At 44.8% G+C, this 20501-nt stretch overlaps 3 non-coding genes across 3 annotated transcripts; 1 reads left to right on the top strand and 2 right to left on the bottom strand.

The window, feature by feature from the left end:
- Positions 1–775: 775 nt before the first annotated feature.
- Positions 776–858, bottom strand: trnas-aga. Its single transcript has one exon. It is a non-coding gene; the product is annotated as a tRNA-Ser (tRNA).
- Positions 859–2398: 1540 nt separating this feature from the next.
- On the bottom strand, positions 2399–2472 carry trnac-gca. Its single transcript has one exon. It is a non-coding gene; the product is annotated as a tRNA-Cys (tRNA).
- Positions 2473–3814: 1342 nt separating this feature from the next.
- trnav-cac lies at positions 3815–3887 on the top strand. Its single transcript has one exon. It is a non-coding gene; the product is annotated as a tRNA-Val (tRNA).
- Positions 3888–20501: the final 16614 nt, after the last annotated feature.

The following is a 20501-nucleotide window of genomic DNA, read 5'->3' as shown; positions in this document are numbered from 1 at the left end:
AGCTGTATTCACAGAAAATTTACCGTTGCCGAGAGACATAATATTTTCCATGGTTTATTCACTGCATCGCCAATGTAAATGATTTAATTTGATCAATTGGAAGATTTCTCAATAATTTATTTTTTTAATAAAAATCTTGTGTTATTCTGCTTTTCTTTCCTGCTGTGCAAACCAGCCTGTGGTGTGAAGTAATCAGCCACCATCGTGGCGGAACGGTAACGTGTCTGACTCGAGGTCCATGTCTTGGTTAACGTACAAACGAAACACAATGAAGCGGACAGTCTCATCCACTCAATTATAAATTTTACCAACGAAAAGTAACGTCATACCATAGCTGTGTTTTCTCAGTTTGAAACAAAAAGTGTTAAATTATTTCGAAAACAATTGCGCTTTTATATTTCTGTCTTCCTTCGAACAACAAAGAGAGCTCAACGCTACAAAACCGCAGCTGCCATCTTTACCTTCCAGAATCGTATCCTTGTTCTAGTTTGAGATGCTGATGAGTTATATAAGAAATAAACAATAAAAATGATTCAGAACACGCTTTGTCAATAACTTGTGCAAAAGGTTTACGGTCAACGAGTCACTTCTGATGTGCTGATCTAAAATAATTTTCACTTATAATATTATCAAGTAATCATTTCAGGGAGGTAAACTCTCAGTTGGACAAGTCTGAGCCACTTGTCTTCCACAGGTTTGTAGAACTCACAATTGATATAAATGTGGAAACATTCCTACATTCAGTGGCACAATTATAGTAACAGGGAGCAATATTCGTAGTCGGCAGGATTCGAACCTGCGCGGGAAGTTTCCCAATGGATTTCTAATCCATCGCCTTAACCACTCGGCCACGACTACTGACAAAATTGATTTGAAGAAAAATGTGCTGCTCCTGATACCTTGATAATCTTTGTCCTGATAATAATCGTCATTTGATTTGATTCCTTGCATTTCAGATAGTGCGACAGTATGTTATTACATTGTCGAGACAACTCCAAGACGTTCAGAAGATTTCTTATTAACTGACCTGTGTTGTGAAAATGTATTTCCGCAGAACCTCTGCACCAATTTGCCGCGCAACAAATAGCCGTGACTCGAATGTCCAAATTTATGCTGGCAAAATTTTTGGGCACAATTTTTGGGCACAAGATAACAAGTTAACTTTGTACGCTCAAACATGGTGGATTTATTTGTCAGGGTTGCGGTTTTAGTTGGTTTTCATCCAAAGTTTCTCCGTCATACTCTGCAGTCAGCAATCCTTTCTTTACGTGTTCCAAATACTCACTGGTAAACAGTCTGTGTTTCCTGGTAAACCTGGTAAACTCCGTTCTAAACACAGGAATTCGCTTTTATCGTCAGGATGGTTAGAAGGCTCCAACTTGCAATAATCATGATGATGCGTTTCTGACGCTACGCTGATAATCAGAATATTTCATTGTAGGTCACCTATTACAATATTTACCTTTCAAAAAATTTGATCCATATATATTATTTTATTGTATGCTTGAAGGGGGGTGAGTGAAGAAGTAGGATCGCCGAATGGTTGAGATGTTGATATCCAACCTCAATTGTTTTATCACCGCAGGAGATCGCAGTTCAAATAATCTAGTTTTACCACCGGCGAGTACAAGTGAATATTTGGCATTGACTTTTACAGCTAATGTATATCCTGCAAAACACCTGGAGACGTCTCGAAGACAAGATAAGGCGCTCTATCAAAGCATTATTATTATTTTTATTATTGATTAAACGCAAACAGGGAAATCTCAGATTATGATTAATTGTGCACTCAGATTATTTTAAAACATTTCAAAAGTATGTTAAAAGGAAAAGCGATGGCGATTGCGGTGACTCGGATTCGAACCGAGGTTGCTGCGGCCACAACGCAGAATACTGACCACTATACGATCACGGCTGTACAGTTGCCTCCAATTGCAGTGCAGTTACTCACAAGTACAAGAAGCGGTCTGCAATTATTTTTTAGAATCAACGCTGCTGCTCTGGACGTGTATTTACTTATTTCTGCAACACAGAATGTTTTATATTTTAACGAGTTGTATAATGGAGACTATCTGAATTTTATTACAGAAAATGCTAATCCAACAGTTAAGATCAATTATCATCTCGTAGATAATATGATCAGCAATGACGGTGCACACAATATTTGTGCATCATGTGTCAATAAGAATGGAGTGGATTTGTGATTTTTCTTTTGTATCGATTTCTAACTGAATTTGCAGCCTTGCTAGTTGGTGAGCTCCGGCCTCTCAGCGTATCAAAGGCTGAGGTTGTGGATTATTTGAGTCGAGTATGTCGCGAGTTTCACTGATAGAGTTCATGGTATTATTTAAAATGCGAAGCAAACGTGAAGAATAATATGTATCCTCCAGAAGAGGACAGTCCCTGGGTGGGCTCGAACCACCAACCTTTCGGTTTGCAGCCGAACGCGCGAACCCATTGCGACACAGAGACTTCTACACACCGCTGTGCAAGAAAAATACAGCTTTATATTGACATAATTGTTGTCACGGGCAAACTCTGGATTGACAGAAAATGACAATATATGTAAGTTAGTTATTCAGAAAGTGAAATCTGAATAAAGATAGATGGAAACACTGACCACTGTGCAATGTGGGATTGTTTGCTCCTCAGCACCTTGTTCTCCCACAACAGACATTCAAGTGAAATACACATGCCCTTAAAACTTGATTTGGATCAACTCGGCAACTAATTTTGGAAGAATGTTTTCGGAGAACAGTTTGATATTTAGTCATAAATATAAGAGTTACGTGATGGTACATTATTTTTTCACGCTGAGCCAGAATGATTTCTAAAGACATACAGAGAAATTGAATTTGTTTATCGGTTCCTGTGTATTTTTTCAAAATATTCCAACATGTTCCTCTTATGGTTCATGGATGAGAGGGAACTGCTTTTATTTTTTCTGACTTGTCGGAAGATATTGATCTCTTGGCAATAAAAGTAATTGCTGGAGCTGATGAAGTGAAGCTAATTAATAATGGAAACAAACTCATCTCACGGCCACCGATACGGCCAAAGCCTCAGGGTATTGACCCTTGTACAGAAAACGTTGGCCGCTGGTTAATCATTGGAAGATGGAGTCATCTTACAGCCTTCCGCAAACAGATGATTCCGTTCAGAAAACACATCCTAAACGCTCGATGTAAAAGATGAACAAGATCAGGTGCATTTGATAGCAGTGAGTTTCAAACCCACATCCCCAAACGGACTGGTAATTAAATCCAGCGCCTAAGACCACTCGGCCACTCTATTCCAGGTTTGCCTTGTCTGCAAAACACATTTAACAACATAGCTCACTACTTTTGTTAAAATTTGTTTGCTGCTACATCGGAAACCCGGATTCATATTCAGACAAACTTTTGATCTATGTTGTGTAAACCAGCACCAAATTTAGCAAATTTATTAAAAATTTCAAGTATTAGTAGATTGATATTGAACAAAGCTATGTGGGGATTTCTCTGAATTGATTACCCTGCTGCACCACTTTTCAAATAAATTGTCAGAAATTAAACTTATTGGTAGGATCAGTTGCCATTGGTTTGGAAATTTTGCAACGCACCAGTCACTTCCTTCCCGGCTGCAAGACCTTCAGCTCTTCTTATCTCATATTTCAGCGATTATAAACCATTGCCCTACGTGCACTCGGAAGATTCAATTTTGTTTGAGGTGTTACATCGCAACGCTGAATTTCAAGAGTTTTGTGAACGATCTGAAAGTTGGATGGAAAAGTATTAGAGTTTTATTCGTTTCTCAGCAATAAGAGTTCACAGAAGTTTCCGTAGTGTAGTGGTTATCACGTTCGCCTCACACGCGAAAGGTCCCAGGTTCGAAACCTGGCGGGAACATTTATTTAACTTTTATTGTGGCAAAATCATTCTTGAACATTAACGAACACACAATCTTTCAATTGAATTGGTTGGAGCCTGATAACCTATAGATACTATACGAAGAATGGCCATTGACTACAAACAGAAACAAGCAAACATTTCAGGTAACAACAATCATAATACGTTGTTTCAGATGATGAACTTAATTCTGTGGCTGCTGCAGTTTTGAAGCACATGAGGTCACATAAACACGCGTAGAGTCGGTTTCCGTTTGATGTGAACTTCTTGAGACATAGCAGAATAGAATCTATTAAAGTGAAATAATTAACATTTTGACGCCATCTATTGCGCTCAACGTATTCTCCTTGTAGCATAAAGTATCACTGTATAGTACGGCAATCACAGTCAGATGTGAATAATTTGTTTTCGTTCAACAACAGCAGCTTGCATTTCACACAATACAATACAGCGTGGAAGGCTTAGAACTGAAACTCCAAAGAAGGGTATATTAGAGAAGGGGCGAGAGATGTGGACGATTTTCACAGTGGAGATTCAAGATACATAGAGAGTGACTGATTTGGAGTAACATAGGTAGATTTCCAGAGCCTGGTGTGTTGTGACTGAAAGCCAACACCGTTCGTGATATTTAAAGGTCGGGCACAAACAGAAGGTAAGTGTTAGCTGAGGGCAGCAGGTGCGCAGAGACACACAAGGAAGCTCAGCGTTACTTCAGTGGATAATGTCACCAGGATCTCATTTAGCTTGGAAAGAAGAAACTGAGATAGTTTTGTATATAAAAAAAATAATCTCATTCCTTTTGTCATCTTTTTGACAGGAGAAAAGTGGATGAACACTTTTATGTTCTCATTTCCATCCACACCACCCCCATCCCCACAACACTCCCCAACACCCACATCCCGACCCACCCTCCCCCCAAAAAATTATCGTAACACCCAAACAGGCACTTGAACCCTTCAACCTCAGATTACCGTTAAATTGATCACTTTAAAAGTCTGATGCTCTACCGATTGAGTTATCCGGGCTCCGTGATCTCTGCATTACAAATGTTTTCTCGGTGTAAAAGTCCTGGTCTCCGTATAACAGGCCTGGTCTCTGCATAACAGGCCTGGACTCTGTATAACAAGCCTGGTCTCTGTATAACAGACCTGGTCTGTGTATAACAGAGCGGTTCTCTGTATAACAGGCCTAGTTTCCGTATAACAAGACTGGTCTCTGTATAAGTGGCCTTGTCTCTGTAAAGAGGCCTGGTCTCTGCATAACAGACTGGGTCTCTGTATAACAAGCTGGTCTCCGTATAACAAACCGATCTCTGTATAACAGGCCTGGTCTTTGTATAACATGCCCGTTCTCTGTATGACAGGTCTGGTCTCTGTATAACAGGCCTGGTCTCTGTATAATGGACCTGGTTGCACTATAACAGGCCTGCTCTCCGTATAACACACCGAATTTCTGTACAACACACCTGATCTCTGTATAACAGACCTTGTCTCTGTATAAAAAAACCTGTCTCTGTATAACAGTCTTGCTCGCTGTATAACAGCCCTCGTTTTGTATAACAAGACTGGTCGCTGCAAAACTGGCCTCGTCTCTTTATAGCAGACCTCGCCTCTGAATAACTGGGGGTAATTATCACGATTGATTAGATGTACGGATAGGAGGGAAAGCAACTGCTGTAAGGCGCTACTTGGAAGCCGAGTTCAGCAACAAACTTTCGCGTGGTCAGTGCCTATAATCCACCTTGATTGGCTGGTTGAGGGGCAAAGAGTTCCGGATATTAACCATTCACCAAGTGAGGGCTCAAACGCGTTATTGTTGGATGTTGAACAACCATTGTCCGAGGGATTTCCTTGGAGCAGGGAACCCTCCCACTCAACCGCGTTTAACCCTGTAACCCACACCCCTATATGGTAGCATGCACTGCCTGGACAAGCAGCGAGAAGCTTACCAGATAGCGACTGTATGGTTTTAGTTGGATGGACTCCAGCAGTTACCCCAGTGCAAACTCTAGTGTCTTCAAGCCATTACGCTTGCTAACCTACGTCCTACACGTTTTATGATTATTATTATTATTATTATGATTATGATTAGGTAATGATGATGTGTTCCTCCAGTGAGTGTGTGCACAATCTATTCCAACTGTCTACATCTGTGTTTTCAAATGTAGTTTAGATTCAAGGAATTATCAACTTGGATTTTAGGCTATTAAAAAAAGGCTACAGGTTTAGGAATGTGTCAGACAACCGGCTTTCCAATTAAACATTAATCCTTAATTTAACTGTATTGCTGGTTCCAGATTCCCGTCACTGATAATCAATTAGAAACCACCTTGATAGAGTGATGCAAACCGCAATAACACAATACTAATCCTCATGTTTAGTATAGTGTTAGTAAATTGGGGAGGAATCGCAGTGTACCGACTATCTATTTGGTGCGTGAGTGAGGTAACCAAACTTTCCACAGACCCATGGAGTGAATACCCAATTTTAGTTAGTTGCCCAACAGTACTTATTCAGAAGGTTTAGCGGGGAATCTGTTCTCAATGCTCCGTGATAGCAAAATCCCAGTGCATTGCCTTGAACAATAATATTGTTCTGTTCACGTTTTACACTTGTGCAGAGAAACCAAACTGATGTAAGTACTACGTGTACAACTCGGGAGTGAAGGCGCTCACTTGTTTGTTTAGTGGTCTGACACTAATAGTATTGATGATGCAAGCTGTAGATTCATACTCACTATAAATGCTGGGTTTAACAGCGAGACCTCAGTTTCATTGAAACCTCTGCCTTGAACAACAAAATATCACTGTGTGAACCACAGCATGGAATTTTCAACATTGTACATGATAATATCGATTTACTATCCAATTCTTGCAGCATTTGGAATTCCGGGTAAGTTTATTTGAACACTTGTCAACAGTCCGTTTTCTGGATTCCAATATTGCGATGTGCATCTTGACATATAACGTTACGGTTGTTCTTCTTGAGTTGGGACTTGGGAAAGGGGACTCTTCTCTTCTGAGAAGTGCCTTAGGTGCCGTATCAAATTACAGGATATTACATTGAAGCAACATCCAAAAACCTCAAATATTTCCCTATAAAACCGATTCATGTAAAAGAAAATAGTTTGCTGATAATGCTATGTTAGTCTTCTACATTTCTTATAAGTCCGAACAACAGGATGAAATGTTCCAAAGCACATTGATGGGCAAAGCTATACACTGTACCTGATTCGATATACTGCTGCAACGAACCATAATTCTTGCATTTGATACAGCATCTTATCACATTGGAGACGTCTCAAAGTGCTTCACAGAATATATTGTGAAGAGAATTGACTGTATATTTTGTGGGCGAAAGCCGGGCAGCGAAATGCGCACAGCAGTGTTCCACACAAAGCCGTGGATTATGTGACCAATTAAAATGAATTAAGGATACTTTACCCCCCCCCCCCCCGCCAACCCCCCCACCCCGCACCCCGCTGCCACTGGAAAAGCGATGTGATATTTGACTAACAGCCGGGTTCCTCCTAAATGTAAAAATCAGAGGCGGTTAGATTAGTGAACGTTGCCTTACTTTACACCCTGCCGGAAATGAACCCAGGTTCTCTCGCGTGAGAGGGAAGCGCTCTAACCATGATCCCACACAGTTGATCGAACAGATGATGACACTAGTCAACACATTGGTTGTACATTTACACGCATAAACAAGTGAGATATAATTGCTGGAACAATTTACGAGGCAAAACCTGTCGAATATAATACAATATTGCGCTTCGAAACTCAGAATTTTGAATCAAAAACATAAATTTACATAGTACCTTTCACTCTCAAACCGCAGGACAGTAAATAACTTGAACTTTGGCAAATTATTTGAACAGTTTCACTAATACCATTTTATCACACAGGTAATTTGCTGGCGATTGTGGTGCTGTCCAGAGGGAAGTGTGGACTTTCAAACTGCATCACTCACTACCTGGTGGCCCTGACAACGGCAGATCTCCTGTTTGTGTTCATCGATGTATTGTTGAACAAATCTATCAGCCTTTATTTCCCATCGAGCTTCTTATCCTACACTCCAGTGTGTAGTGTAAGATGTGTGTTGCTGACTGCAGCCGGACACGGTTCTGTTTGGTTCACTGTAGCTTTCACATTCGATCGCTTTGTAGCCATTTGCTGTCAGAAGCTAAAACATAAATATTGCACCGAGGGAATTGCCAAAGTGGTTATTGTAATTCTGTCTATTTTCAGTTGCTCAATGGGCATTCCCTGTTACTTTATGTTCGATCCTTACGTTATAGTTAACCATATTCCGTGGTACTGCATTTTGAAAGAAAGTTTTTACACGCTGCTCACCTGGAAGGCATACGAAAGGTTGAACCGTGTGTTTGTTCCACTGTTTGTTTTTATTTTAATTTGCCTGATCAACGCCCTGATTGTCAGGCGCATCCTGATGGCCAATAAAGCCCGTAGGAGGCTTCGAGATCCGGGAAACGCGAAGGAAACAATCGATGTGGAATTGGAAAAACGCAGAAAATCCATCATTTTACTCTTCACCATATCGGGCAGTTTTTTATTGTTTTGGATGTTGTTTATCATACATTCGTTGATATGGCAACTCTCCAACTACACGTATGCAAAATCCTTTGTGAACGCTACTCAAACTATTGTCCAAGAAACCGCAATCATGCTTCAGAGGTTGAGTTACTGTAGCAACGCGTGTGTTTATATGTTGACACAGAGTAAGTTCAGAGAAGAGCTAAGAAAGGTGATTCAATATCCATTTACATTATGCTTCAAATTATTCACGTAACCTAATTGAAATAATAAAACAATAGCTTTCCAAATTTTTATCTAACATCTGGCAACACGTTACTGCAACTGAACTTTGCTCCCACCTTCCCTTCCAATCCCTGTTCCATCTCTTCAGTCTGGTATCCTTGTTGTCCACAGCAACGGTACGACCCTTGTCAAAGTTACCAGTGAGGCGGTCTCTGTCGTTGACTATGTCTCCCTCTACCTCCTGGTCATTCTGAACTCTTGTCGCCTGTACCACTATGGACCATTCTATCTTCCTCCACTGCGCTTGGTCCTTTATCGACCTTTACAAGATTGCGTCTCTGAATTGCGATCGATTCTGTGTAGTGCTGTATGGTATTGTTTAGAAAGCTACACTCACAAACGAGAGCACTGGGGTAAATTCCCGGGAAGGGCGATAACTTAGCCATGTTTCGTTATGCCACAAACGCTATGTAAGTTGAGGGATAAATGCATATATATATGCAGCTCGCTTTTCCGGAGTTAAAATATATATTTTTAAATAATATTAATTTGTTCACTGAATCCACGATTCTTTGTTTGATAGTGCTGTGTGCAAATTGCTGCCACGTTTCATTCACATAAAATATAGTCAATTCACTTTACAATATATTCTGTAAAGCGGTTTGTGGCATTTTGAAGACTTGATCAGTCGCTATTTCAAATGCAAACATGAGTTTTTTTATCAGTGGCCCACTAGCTCTACGAGCTCATTGCCAATGGTTTCTCCTCTGATTGTCATTTGTTAACCTGCGGTGCAACTCCTATCTCTGTCCTTAGCCCCTCCTTCATTTCATCAAGACAATTCCTCTCAGTGACACCAACTGAAGTAATGCAGATTAATTCCACATGTCTATGGATTATACCACATTTACCTTTCCACTCCAGGGCAATGCTTATGACAACCCAGCTCAGAATGACTCATCAGCTGCAACTGTAAGGCAGAACAGTAACTGTGGGGCAGGGACTCATCCCACTATCAAGCCAAGGCCAGAACTGCTAGGATGGCCCCAGCTGGACAAGCAGCGGAAATCTGCCAGGCATCGGTATCAATTATGTGGTGTAGTATGGTTAGACTCCGGCAGTAACAAAAGAGACACTCTGGCGTCCGAAAGACTGAGCCAACTTCCGACTAATATGTCTGGAACTCGGTAACAGGATGTGTCGCCCAAAATGTCATCTCTACAATTTCAACAAACGAGAAAACGACTTCAATGTCATAAGTATTCAAAGTGAATGTGGTTCCCTATATGGGAATATGGTGTTGCTCCTGTTACTGTGTACTTGTGTCTGTGAAATCTTGCAGATCCGACCCTCTGTCTGTCCCAATTACCTCCAGTGTCATTCTTTTACACCAATACTTGACCACCTTTGTCAATACATCGCTTCATAACCTCTTAAAACCCTCCTTCAGTCCTTCTATCTTGTTAGCATCCCAGCTTGAATCCAACTTTCCTGGCCATGGTTATGGTGCAGTCTATTTTACAGTTTTCTCTTTCCTTACCGAGGACGTATTCTGAACTTACATAAAGCTAACTTTGTAGGTATGAGGAAAGATTTAGTTAAAACAAACTGGAGAATAAGATTAAGAGGTAAAAATGTAGACCAACAGTGGCAAATATTTGAGGATTTAGTGCAAAATTCTCAGCGGTCTCATATTCCCTTTCAGACTAAGAGTACCACAGGGAAGGGAATTAATCCGTTGCGAACTAGAGCAGTTAGGGAAAGCAACAAATTATAAGAAAAGGCTTATAAAACTGCCAAGAAAAGCAGCAAATCTGAAAATTGGGAGAGTTGTAGAAACAGTAAAAAAAAACGATTAGGAGCGAAAAAAAGGAGTACGAGTGTAAGATAGCTCGGAACATTCAGTCTGATTGTAAATGTTTTTCCAAATATTTTATGAGGAACAAGCTCGTGAATGTAAATGTAGGTTCACTTCAATAAGAGACGGAAGAAGTTGTAATGAGGGATAAGTACATGGCAAAGTCCCTGAATGGATAATTTTGCATCTGCCTTCACCCTAGAAGACACAACAAGTCTGCCAAAAAAAGAGAGTACCAACGGGATAAGGACAGGGTGCAGCTTAGCGAAATCTTCATAAGTAGAGAATTGGTGCTATAGAAACAGTTAGCACTAAAAAGTGAGAAATTACCTGGTCCGAATGGCTTGCATCCCAGCGTTTAAAAAGAGGGAGCTAATGTAATAGTGGAGGCCTTATATTTGATCGTCCAAAATTCCTTGGATTGTGGAACAGTCCCATGGATTGGAAGTTCACAAATGTCACAGTACTATTTAAAATAGGTGGAAAGTAATAGATGGGAACTATAGGCCAGTCAGTCCCACATCAGTGATAGGAAAAATTTTAGAACCATTGATCAAGGATCTGATAGTGCTGTATTTAGGGGAGCACATATAATTAGGCCAAGTCAACATGACTTTACAAAACGGATGTCAAGTTTGAGGATATTTCGAGTAAATTAGATTAGGGTGAATCAGTGGATGCGGTCTATTTGGACTTCCAGAAGACATTTGGTAAGGTGCCGCATAAAACGTTAGTCCAAAAGATGAGGGCCCATGGAATTGGGTGGAGCATACTAACGTGGATTGGGGAATGGTTAACGGGTAGGAAACAAAGAGTGGGGATAAACGGATCCTTTTAAGATTGGCGGGATGTGACGAAAGGTGTGCCACAATGATCAGTTCTTGGGCCTCAGCTATTTACCATCTTCATCAACGATCTAGATGAGGACATCAATGTCAATATATCTAAATTCGCGGATGATGAAAATCTAGGAGGAAGAGTCAACACAGAAGACGGCATAAAAAAAATGCAGCGAGACATAGATAGGTTAGATGATTGCACAGGTAGTTGGCAGATGAAGTCTAATGTAGGGAAGTGCGAAGTCATCCACCTAGGTAGCAAAAACAGTAGAGAGGGTTATTTTTTAGAAGGGTAGAGATTCGAATGTGTTAGCATTTGGAGGAACTTGGGTGTCCTTGTACAACAATCACAGAAAGTTAGTCTGCATGTGCAGCAAGCAGTTAGGAAGGCGAACGTATATTAGCATTCATTATGAAAGGGTTAGAGTATAAGAGTAGGGAAGTCTTGCTGCAAAAGTATAGGGCCCCGCTGAGACCACAGCTGCAATATTGTTTGCATTTTGGTCTCCTAATTTAAGGAAGGATGTACTTGTCTTGGTGGGGGTGCAGCGTAGATTTACTCCGTTAGTACCAGGGATGAAGGGGATGAGTTACGAGGAAAGACCGACCAATTTGGGCCTATATTCTCTAGAATATAGAAGAATTAGAAACCTATAAGATAATCAAAGGGCATGATAGAGTAGAGAGTGGAACATTGATTCCCCTGATTGGAGAAACTCAAACCAGGGATCACAACGTTAAAATCAGAGGCCAACCCTTTCTCACTAAGTTGAGGATCAACTTCTTCACTCAAAGGGTGGTGAATGTATGGAACTCACTACTCCAAAGGGCTGTTGATGCTCAATCCTAGAAAATATTCAAGACTGAGACAGATAGATTTCTTGTTGCAGAAGGGATTAAGGGATATGGGATTAGGCAGTGTCAGGTTATTAGCTGGAGTTAGATTAGAAGATCAGTCATGATTGAATGGCAGGCAGACTCGAAGAGGGGTATGGCCTACTCCTGCTCCTACATGTTATGTTATGTTAAGGCTCGTTTATTAAAAGCAGATATCTTTGTCCTTTGCGATACCGGAGGAAATTGGTTTCTCCAGACACAGTATCTGTCATGTCAAAATGTGATCACATTGACAAAAGGTTATCTTTGCAAATTTGTCCCAAATTTAAGAGGTCGTCTGGGTTTGATCCAAGGTCCTCTTGTTGTGTGCTTAATGATTCTACACTGAGCAGCCTCGCCGCCACCATCTGAACACTGCTTTGTGATAAGAATGCATCAGCATAACATGTCCTGTCAATGAAGGTATATACAAAACTGAAATGTTGTTGACCAGATTCTTCTTTCACCTGATGGCATTCTCTCACAATTTGTTCTTAGGCTTCAGTCAACACAATCCCACTGACGGTTGGTTGCTTCTCAGGGATAAAAACAGCCGAATGCTCATAAATGAATTTCAACTTTCCAGTTTTAAGCGACAATAACAATGTTTGTATTAATATTGCTGACGCGGACAGGTCAAACCGGTCCACATAGCCTAAGAGACTCTAAAACCCGACTTAATCCACACAGAAGCATGGACAACTATTGTGAAGGAAATCAACAATCGGCCCTGTATTATGAAGACAGACACTTGTTGACAAGGAAACAAACCAAACTTGTAATGTCCCAGACATCAGAATTTCGGAGCACAGGCTCCGAAGGCATGTCCACCTGTGGTGGAGCGGATGAACGAGCGATGAATAAAAGGCTGGAGCTAGTCGAGGGGAGGCAGTGGGTGGTGGAATTGGGGTTGAACAGATTGAATTCCTGCGAGAGCATGAAGTAACATCCAGCTTTGCATCTTGCCATCATGGTAGTCGCAGACTAATGCTTTTGTGGATTTGTTACGGCCTTGGTCAGTGCGATGATCTACGAACCCGACATTTTGCCAATGTCATCAATTGAAACTGGCGAAGTGGACGAATGACTCGTCAGTCGATGACTACGATTTTGGCTTCTATATTGGCACATGGTCCAGAGGGACAGCATCCAAAGATCCTTAGGGAAACTAGGAACGAGAGATCTAATGCTCCAGTCTCGTATATATGTTTGCGAAATCTGTGCAGAAATAAATCTTTCAGTTATTGATTGGTGTCATCATTTACTTTTACAATAATTTAGTATTTATTATTATTTATTTTCTTAATCGAAATACAATCATACAAACCTAAATATACTACATCCACGGATTCCCTCCTATCTCATCAACTTGATATGTTCTGAACATATATAAAAAATTGTTAAGCATGACTTCACTTTTGTAAAGCCATTTTGACTTTGTCTAATAATATTGTGATCTTCCAAGTGTCCCACTACGACATCCTTAATTAAGGTTTCGAATTTTGCCTACCAACGCTATCAGACTAACTTTATAGGTGAGGACCAAGATTTTGTACTGGATCCTCTGAAGGAAAAGGGAACAAATGTTGTCGGGTAAGAATGGGGGAGATGGGGCCAAGGTGTTTGTTGCGGGAGAGGACACGGGATATCCAGAATTGGGAAGGCCGACAAGCAGGGCGCATATAAATGCAAGTTGTTTGGATGATTGTCTCATAGGTTTCGAATGGTGTTCGATCCTGCGACGGGAAGGTGTTGTGACAAAGTAAACTGGGCTGTCTCCGAAGAGGGCAACATTTTTCAAAATATCAGCAGTGGGATTTGAACCCACGCCTTTATCACCACACGTGGTTCCAATATTGTGACCAAAATTTGCAACGATTTCTTATCATCCCGTTTTTTCCTACAGCTGTCGATAGCCCAATGACAGCATGACGGTATCCAATCAGCTGCTTCGTTTGTGTGTGTCCATCATGCAATTGCGTCAGGATGGCCGAACGGTCTAAGGCGCTGCGATGAGGTCGCAGCCTCCATTGGAGCCGTGGGTTCGACTCCCACTTCTGATAGATTGATTTTTTTTTGGCCTCTACAGAGACAGTCCATGTTAACTTGTTACAGATCCCTGCAATTGAATCAAACACTCAGAAGCAAACGCCAATACTCATTTCAAATGCAGAGTTGAACAAACTCTTCCTATTTCATTTGATTTTAGTGTAGCAACTGCCGCCGTAGTGTAGCAATTGCTTCAACTGGAAGACGGGTCGGTAACCCGAGGATAACAACAACAACAAGATTCCATTTATAAAGCGCCTTTCACGTCAGGAGGACGTCCCAAGGCGCTGCACAGTTGCGTCATGACCCGAGCAGGGGGGAAATGGTCAGGGCGAGGGGAGGGAAGGGAGGGAGCGAGGAGGGGGGAAATGGTTAGGGTGAGGGGAGGGAAGGGAGGGAGTGAGGAGGGGGAAGAGAGTCGAGAGGGGAGCTGAAGGCTCGGTCAAAGAGGAAGGTTTTGAGACCGGCCTTGAAGGAGGAGAGGGAGGAAGCAAGGCGAAGGCATTGGGGGATAGAGTTCCAGAGCCTAGGGGCTCAGAGGCTGAAAGCCCGACCACCGATGGTAGGGCGATTGGGGCGGGGGACGTGGAGCAGACCGGAGCCGGAGGAACGGAGGGTACGGGCAGGTAGGTAGGGGGATAGTAGGTTGGAGAGGTAGGAGGGAGCAAGGCCGTGAATGGCCTTGTAGGTGAGGATGAGGATCTTGAAATCAATCCTCTGGGGGACGGGGAGCCAGTGGAGGCGAGCGAGGGTGGGAGTGATGTGGTCCCGAAGCCTGGTGCGGGACAGTACACGAGCTGCAGAGTTCTGAATGACCTGCAGCTTGTGGAGGGAGGTGGCTGGAGGGCCGCGAGGAGAGGGTTCCCAAAGTCCAGCCTTGATTTGACAAAGGCGTGAACCAGGGTTTCAGCAGCGTGAGGGGTGAGGTAATGCCGTAGTCTGGCGATGTTCCGGAGGTGATGGAAGGCGGTGCCAGTTGTGGTGCGGATGTGAGGGAGAAAGGACAGCTCAGGGTCGAACAAAACGCCGAGGTTCCTGACTGGCTTTGAGAGGTGGAGAGTGCAGCCTTGGATGCTGATGGTGTCAGCGCCTGAGGTGCGGAGGCGCTGACGTGAGCCAATCAGGAGGGTCTCGGTTTTTCGCACGTTGAGCTGAAGAAAGTTGTCTCTCGTCCAAAAATCGATGTCAGACAGGCAGCTGTCAGGACATCGGTGGTCGTGGAGTTGAGAGTAGAGGAGGAAAGATGGAGTTGGGTGTCATCCGCATACATCTGGAAGTTAACTCCATGTCTGCGGATGATGTCACCAAGGGGAGCATATAGAGGGTGAAGAGGAGGGGACCGAGGACATAGCCCTGAGGGACACCACATGAGACACTACGGGGGGTGGAGGATAAGCCATTCCTCGAGACAAAGTGAAGACGGTGAGAAAGGTGCGACCTAAACCATTAAAGGACAGTGCCTTGAAGGTTGAGGTGGGAGGACAAGCGGTGGAGTAGGATAGCGTTGTCGATCGTACCGAATGCTGCCGATTGGTCGAGGAGGACGAGGAGGCAGAGGGAGCCCTGGTCACAGATGGTCAGGATATCATTGGTGACCTTGACCAGGGCAGTTTCTGTGCTATGGGCTGCACGGAAACCTGACTGAAGGGGTTCGAAAAGAGAATGGGTGGAAAGGTAAGAGCGCAGTTGTGAGGCGACAACGCTTTCCAGGACTTGGAGAGAAAGGGGAGTTTGGAGATGGGCCTTTAGCTTGATAGCTGCGACGCATCAAGTGAGGGCTTTGTCAAGGTGGGCGTGATGGTGGCAGTTTTTAAGGGAATGGGGACAGAGCCAGAGGAAAGCGACAGGTTGACGATGTCGGTGATACGTGGGGCAAGAAAGTGGAGCTGGGACATAAGGAATGGAGTGGGGATGGGGTCAAGGGAGCAGGTGGTTGGTTTTAGGGATAGGATGAATTCAGTGACAGAGGGTGGGGAAACGGGTACGAAGGTGTGTAGGGGAGGATGGGTAGGAGTCGGAGTGTGGGAGGGAAGGGGTGGATGGTGGGTGGATGTTGGAGGGGAAGTGACCGCGGAGCGGATTCCCTTGATCTTGGATTCAAGGAAATCCAGCATCTCCTCGCAGTGAAGGTTGGAGGAGATGACCTGCGCGGGGTGGCGGGGGGGACGGAGGAGTCGGGATGTGGTGGAAAACAGTAGCCTGGGGTTGTTCTTCGCCTCCAGGATTATCCTGGAGTAGAAGGACGACTTGGCCGAGGCTAGAGTGGAGCGGTAAATTTTGAGGAGGTCCAGCCAGATTCGTCGGTGGACCGTTAAGCCGGATTTGACAAAGGTGCATTCAGCAGCCCGCACCTGGCTTTTCAGTGAGCGGAGGTGGGTGGTGTACCAGGGGGAGGAGCGGGAGTAGGAGACAGTGCGGGAAGTGATGGGGGCAAGAGTATCGAGTGTGGAGGAGAGGATATTGTGGAGGAGGGAGAGAGGAGAAGAGGGGTCGGTGAGGGTTGAAGGCCAGAGGGAGAGGAGTTCAGAGGACTCCAAGGCATCGGTTAGGGATTGTGGGGGTAACTTCTTCCAAGGGCGGTAGAAGATGGTGGTGGGTCTGGTGGAGGTGGGGAGGGGGGTGGAGGTGGTGAAGGAGATGAAGTAGTGGTCGGAGATGGCCTTGTCGGTAATAGTGACATCCGAGACACTGAGGCCCCGGGTGATCACCAAATCGAGTGGGTGGCCGTGACTGTGAGTGGGGGAGTTTATGTGTAGGGAAAGGTTGAGTGAGGAGAGCAGGGAAGAGAAGTCTGTGGAGATGGAGCAGGAGGGGGTGAAGTGTAGGTTAAAGTCGCCCAGGATGATGAGGCGATCAGAGGAGAGGCAAAGAGATGTGAGGAGTGTTGAAATGTCAGAGATGAAGGTGGGAGAGGTTTTAGGGGGCCGGTAGAGGAGGAGGATTTTAAGGGAGAGGAATGAGGGGTGGGAGAGGGTGAGGTGCTCGAAGGAGGGGAAAGAGCCAGAGGAGTAGGGGGATAGGGCAAGTGGTGTCCTTGAGATAAGGGCAACACCACCGCCACGGCGGTTGGGGCGGGGGATGTGGTGGGAGGTGTAGCCGGGTGGCGTGGCCTCCGTGAGGGGGAAGGTGTCGCCTGGGGTGAGCCACGTTTCTGTCAAGGCCATGATATCAACGTTCTCATCAAGGATGAGATCGTTGATGACCAGGGCCTTGTTGCAGAGGGAGCGGACATTTTGCAGTCCGATGTGGAGGGAGCGGTTGACAGAAGGGTGTGTGGGAGGGGAGGGGGTCCAGGTTGTGAGGCAGGGGTGGGGGGATGGGGATAGGGAGGAGAGGTTGACTCCCCGGGTCTGTGTCCGGGGTGGCTGGCGAGAGTGGTGGGGAATGGGGCAGTCGGTGTGGCTGCTGCTGGACAGCCAACGCCGAGTGCCGCGGTGAGCCCGGCGGAGGATTCCCAGACTGGAACAGAGGGAGGTTGTGGGAGGGTCAAGTGGGGATAGAAGACGAGAGGGACGGAGAGAGAGGAGGAGAGAGCGGGAGAGATGGAGAGGGGGAGGGTTTGGGGGAGAGAGGAGGGGGGAGGGAGGGAGGGGGTGAGGGGGCTCGGGTCAAAGCGGCAGCCATAGTGCGCACGCGGGGACCGGGAGCGAGCGGTCAGGTGGATGGCATTATCCCGCAGATTGGGGCATCGAACCCAACAGGACCATAGTGGGCTCTGATGTGAGCCCTTGGGGGTGGGGGGGGGCGCGGATGGTTTTTTTTTTGTGCGCGCGCACTCACCTGAAAACTAATCTATGACGTCGCAGTTCCCCGCTCCGCCCCCACACCTCCCTCCCCTGCCCCCCGGCGTCGAGTTTAAGTACCTGGGTCAGTAGGCCCAGGCTCCTCCCCGCGCTGTCCTACTGCCGCTCCCCGACTGGCTGCACTCGCTCCGGCGTCGAGTTTAAGTACCTGGGTCAGTAGGCCCAGGCTCCTCCCCGCGCTGTCCTGCTGCCGCTCCCCGACTGGCTGCACTCGCTCCGGCGTCGAGTTTAAGTACCTGGGTCAGTAGGCCCAGGCTCCTCCCCGCGCTGTCCTGCTGCCGCTCCCCGACTGGCTGCACTCGCTCCGGCGTCGAGTTTAAGTACCTGGGTCAGTAGGCCCAGGCTCCTCCCCGCGCTGTCCTGCTGCCGCTCCCCGACTGGCTGCACTCGCTCCGGCGTCGAGTTTAAGTACCTGGGTCAGTAGGCCCAGGCTCCTCCCCGCGCTGTCCTGCTGCCGCTCCCCGACTGGACCGACTGGACTGTATTCTGTGAAGCGCATTGACACACCAAGAAGAGGTAAAAAGGCTTACATATGTATCATTATTATTATTATCAGATATGCAGGGTGAATCGCTATTTAGGCAGATATTGGCAAATATATATAAGTAATATGTTTATATCACTATATTTACGTACATTGTTTTGCAATATAGATACCAGCATTTGCAAAGTCGAAAATTAACAATAAGTAATCTTAAATGTCGGAAAGCATTGGCCACATTTCATATTTGCTCTAAGTAAAAGAAGAATGATATGTGTTATTTGTGTGATTAAAACAATGAGAATCATACAGATTGCTGCCAGAAACCGACAAACGCGACGAGAAACTGTTCTCTTAGTGCTGGACAACAGATTTCTGAGGCAAGTCCACCATCACCTTGTGGTCATTGTCCACAAGAAGTTTTACCCGAGTAAGAGATAGACATACAGAGGAACTTCACTAATTTCAGTGTTTCTTTGCTGATCGCTTCACGTTATCACTACACATACATCACATGGGTTGGAGGCAGGTTGTTTGACATTGAAGAACCATTCTGGCGAATAATGTCATATCTAATGTGTGCGACATTGGGTATGGCTTACGATATGACAGCAAAGATCGTCAAAGTCTGAGCGAAAAACCCAACTCCGATGATTTAGTTGATTTTCGCAAGATCGGCAAGCGTTTTTTTGAGATTGGAATCGATGGGAGTATAAGGCTAAAAATTTGGATTTCATCCAGAATGTGTAGTCCATCTCTAGAATCCATGTCAGGTTTGACCCTGGTCTCTGGAAATATCCCTGTTGAAGTGGGGGTAAGACAAGCCAAGGCCATGATCACCACTTTAGATGTGTTCATTAATTACGATGCCAACGAGGGTCATTGGCATGGAGTACGTCTTCTCGGCTTTCCTGACAATGATCCTGCTTCTGCACGATTCATCTGGAGACAGAGACATTTATTTGCCCTGCGAGATTGTATCACCTGAAAGCCACTGCCTGAAAAGGAGATAAAAGCAGATGCAATAAAAACTTCTGATAAGTGAATTGGATATACACTTGCAAAAGAAAAAAAAATCCGGCTGTGGGAAAAGAATGTGGGAGTGGAAGTCATTCGCTAGCTTTGCATGCAGCTGGCACAGGTGCGATGGGACGGTTGGCCTCTTTATGTGCTGTAAAATTCGCTTATTCTATGCTTGGACACAGCTCTGTTCTTCTCTGACAAGACCTCTCCAGTCATGATCGCCTCAGTTAAAGGAAAGCAATGTTCCAATGCAAGTTATCTTTTTGTATTGTAAAATCTGAGTGAATCTTATAGGACATGTTTCTGCCTTGTGAGGAGCTCCTCAGTTGGCCACAGATAGATGTCTCCAGACAATTGCAGTGTCTACCACTTGCATTGACGAAGATTTGCGGTAAAAGGAAAATGGCTGCAATGGGGTAGAGCTCAAAACTACACTGCCGTTTCATTGAGCATCCTGGTGCTGGAGTCCGTTTCACAGTGGCGAAACCAACAAGGACATGGACTCCTGGTATGTGGCACTGAATGTGGACCTTGCAATACCAAGATGGCTGGTAGACCGCAAGTTGACCTGTAAAGTTGGTCGCACGCCTCTGAAGAGCGATGTCATTCAGATATGTGCTGGGAATTATAAACTGGAATCGTGTCACCAACGTATATGTGTGTACAAGGCCTTGGAGTACACCTTGATCGGTTTGCAGACATCGCAGCATTGACGCTCAATCACTGCACCTACAACTGTTGCAACGATCGCTCAGTGGGAAGGGTTTTTTGCCGTTATGGGCAGGAAGATGTGGTAATTGTGTTTTGGATTTCATGTCAAACGTATTGCCCTCCAGGAGGCTTCCTCCTTGCCCCTCCTCCATGCCCTTCTTCAGATCAGACCTGAACTTACTTTGCCCTTTGCC

This window comes from Callorhinchus milii, unplaced genomic scaffold (assembly GCF_018977255.1).
Source record: "Callorhinchus milii isolate IMCB2004 unplaced genomic scaffold, IMCB_Cmil_1.0 Scaffold33, whole genome shotgun sequence".
NCBI lineage: Eukaryota > Metazoa > Chordata > Chondrichthyes > Chimaeriformes > Callorhinchidae > Callorhinchus > Callorhinchus milii.
Note: the sequence above shows the minus strand (reverse complement) of the source record. Positions and strands in the feature narration are given on the sequence as shown.